The sequence below is a fragment of the Labeo rohita genome, unplaced genomic scaffold (assembly GCF_022985175.1).
Source record: "Labeo rohita strain BAU-BD-2019 unplaced genomic scaffold, IGBB_LRoh.1.0 scaffold_672, whole genome shotgun sequence".
NCBI classification, from domain to species: domain Eukaryota; kingdom Metazoa; phylum Chordata; class Actinopteri; order Cypriniformes; family Cyprinidae; genus Labeo; species Labeo rohita.
In genome coordinates, this window is record NW_026129604.1 from 1 (window position 1) to 3,792 (window position 3,792).

General features: G+C 42.0%; 1 pseudogene; it reads left to right on the forward strand.

The window, feature by feature from the left end:
* Positions 1–385: 385 nt before the first annotated feature.
* Positions 386–3,029, forward strand: LOC127161572 (uncharacterized; annotated as a pseudogene).
* The last annotated feature ends 763 nt before the right edge of the window (positions 3,030–3,792 follow it).

Here is a 3,792-nt window from a genome sequence, read left to right on the forward strand (position 1 = left end):
CTCAAACATGTCTTCTTCTCTCCTCTGTCTCCCCAGGTTCCTGCCCCACCTCCGCCCCGGATCATTGACGGTGGTCCTGCTTATACCGTCCGACGAATCCTTGATTCGCGCCCTCGGGGCCGTGGCACCCAGTATCTCGTCGACTGGGAGGGCTACGGTCCGGAGGAGCGGTCTTGGGTTCCTGGGCGGTTCATCTTGGATCCAGCTCTCATCCAGGACTACCGTCGTCGGGTATCCTCCGTTCCGGGACCGTCTGGTGCCGGTCCTGGAGGGGGGGGTACTGTCACACGCACCAAGTCACGTGAGGTCACGAGGACCCGGAAGTAACCCCACGCAGGTATTTAAGCAGGAAGTAGGTGTCTGTCTAGCACCAGACATTGAGTTCATGGTTGACTCCACGTCAGGTCCCATCTCCAGCTCAACTCACGTGAGTAAACTCTCTGCTCTTCGGAGCGCTTATTTACCTGTCTGGTGCGTGTGAGAACGCGGATTTCTTGGTGGAAATCTCTACTCCTTATCGGAGCGTTCTCAGACCAACTGCGTGATTTACCTACTCACTCGTGCACGTCCGCGTTTGAGTTTTCCGTCACGCTACAAAGGGACTACTCTCGATCATTCATTTCTCGTCCAGCCTCCGTGACATATCCCTTCTAAAACCTTATTTTCCCTCTGCCACAGGAGTCACCGGAGCTGAAGCTGAGCCTCCTCCTCCTGAGATCCTGGATCAACCATCAGTTTACACTGTGCATGAGATCCTGGATTCCCGGCGTCGGGGTGGTCACCTGGAATATCTAGTCGACTGGGAGGGGTACGGACCTGAGGAACGATCCTGGGTGGCTAGAAACGACATCCTGGACCCTCAACTACTGACGGATTTCCATCAGCGCCACCCAGAGCGTCCTGCCCCTCGTGGTCGAGGTCGCCCTCGACGTCGGAGAGGGGCGTCGGGAGCCGCCCCTGGAGGAGGGGGTAATGTCAGAGTTCCACCTCAGTCACCCACTCAAACCACACCCCCGGAGGATCCGCCCAACCGTTCTAGGTCACCTGATTACTGACTGCGCACCTGACTCCACTTACCACACCCCTATAAATACCTGGACGGTTCAGTCACTCATTGTCTGGTCTACAGATCACATCCCTCACGTTTACGGATTCCCCTGGATTTATGGACTCTGATTCTCTCTGCTGCTCCCCTGGTTTTGCTCTCCCGTTTACATGGACTGCTCAGATAAGATCTCTAAACAACCTTACTACTGAATTCTGTTTGATCAAACTGTCTAATAAACATACCACTCCTGTTTTGCACTTACCTCCGTCTCTGCCTTCGTCTGTGTGTGACAAAAGGAGGTTTGTAAACAAGTAGACCTTGGTTCCCATTCACTTCCATAGTAAGAAGAAAAATAGCATTACTATGGAAGTGAATGTGACCCAAAAGTCAGTTTGTATATTAACGTTATTCCAGATATCTTTCTTTGTGTTCAGTACAACAGAAAAAAAATCATACAGATTTTGAACAACTTGAGGGTGAGTAAATGATGAAAATTTTCTATAATAATGAACTATCCTATAACCCCTTAGCTGCCACCTTCACTATATTACATTTTAATCTAATCATGACAAACTATATATTGTTGTAAAAATTTAAGACTCCTAAATAGATTATTTACCACTGTTTTTTTTTTTTGTTACAAATTATGTAGGACCAATATTACATTAATTTACATCAAGAGTGCACCTGAACAAAATACATCATAACAGGAGGCTTTAATTTTATAGCAGTTCTGGATTAAAAACTATATTGTAAAATTCTTATTTTATATAACAACAAAAAATAGTACAGTACATTTTTACAGTAAATTCGAACTTTAACTTTTTTTTATAGTTTAATTTTTTTTTAATGATTTCACAATAATATTCTGATTATCTTCTTTAAAAAGAGACCAACTTTAAGTCAAAAGTGTTCATTTACTGACTTAAGTGTTGTGTTTTGCAGATGATGAGCAAGGTGACTCCACTACTGATGACCATGAGACTGCACAAATGGAGCCTTTGCAGCTGCCCCATCAGTACAGTGATGCCTGTACTCAGTGGGAGGTCCAGGCATTGACAGACCACACTTTTGCCTCAGGGGATAAAATAATGTCACACAAGGCAACACAGTACCACAGTGAAGATCCCTTAGCCCTTTCCATTCTCAAGAATGATACTAGCTCTTTACTGTACACTGGCTTCACACTTAGTGTCTTTAAAGAACATGTTAAATTTCTCCAGCAGTTCTACACTTTGAAGTTTAAGATGCACGTAATGGATCAAATTCTGATAACCATGATGAAGCTGAAGTTGAATTTACTTCACGGAGATTTTGCTGAACGCTTTGATTTGTCCCAGAGTGCAGTAAGCCGAATTCTTTCCTACTGGATTGACACGATGGAGGAGCACACGAGAGTCTACATTCCATGGCTACCATGGGAAACAATCCGCAGCACAATGCCTCAATGCTTTAAGGAAAACTTCCCGAACACCACCTGCATTATTGACTGCTCTGAAACAACTCTGTAAAAAGCACACAATCTTGACTCCAGAGGGGAGTCGTACAGTCATTATTATTCAAACAACACTCTGAAGTATTTAGTTGCCATTGCCCCCTGTGGACTCATTATGTTCATCTCCCCTGGGGCTTTCTGGATTATCTCCAATCTGGCTTTCTGGATTATCTCCAGCCGGGTGACGAAGTGATGGCAGACAGAGGCTTTACCATTCGTGATTTGCTGTTTGAGAGAGAGGTAAACCTTATCTTGCCAGCATTTACTCATAAAGGTGGACAGTTGTCTGACGAGGATGTTACAGGCACAAGGAGGATCGCAAATGTTCGTATACATGTGGAAAGAGTTATCAGACGGCTCAAGGTGTTCAAAATTGTCTCCCAGACTGTCCCTATTAACATGGCACACAAAATGGACAAAATCCTCCGAGTGTGTGCAGCGCTTGTAAACATGCAAGGTGACATCATCCATGAGGATACAGAATAAAAACTGCTACATTGTTTACCATCTGCCCTGTTTCTTGAACTTATAATTTGTACATAATTTACACTTTCAGTTGTTAAACTCCACTGATTTGACAGTGTTTCAAGAAATAATTATTTGTACATTATTAAAGTATTGTGTATATAAAACGACAAACTCACTACTACTAATTTAGATAAACTAATGAAAAGCCTTTATATGCAATTTTTATTTTAATTTATTAGAATGGTGTACATTGTGTAGTTGTTTGGAATTATTCAGTGTGGCTTCTTCAATGCACAGACCATTAAATATACTGCTTTTACACAAATATTTTCAGGATCTTATATTACTTCTTTTTCCCTATATATGCACACACACAAACACACAATCAAAATGTCAAGATGCAATTTATTTTGATTTCTTGCCATCTGATGCCAAGTTGTCACTTTTTCAAAACTCATGGAACAAAAGGAAAACATTCTGAATAGGGGTGTCAAGCAATTAATTGTATCCACAATAAAACTTTGTACATGCACACATATATATATAAATAAAAGTACACACATATATTATGCAGTACTGTAATCAGTCTACAAATACAGTAGTTGTATTTTCCAAACGAGTTGGCATTCATTTTGACATGAATTTGTAGGATTACCTTTTGTTTTGACATATTTTAACTACTGTAAGGACCTAAAAAATATTTCATTACTACTTTAAAACTATCAACAAGTGCTTTCACAGATAAAAGTTTTTTCAGTTTTCATGTACTAGTTACCTAGCT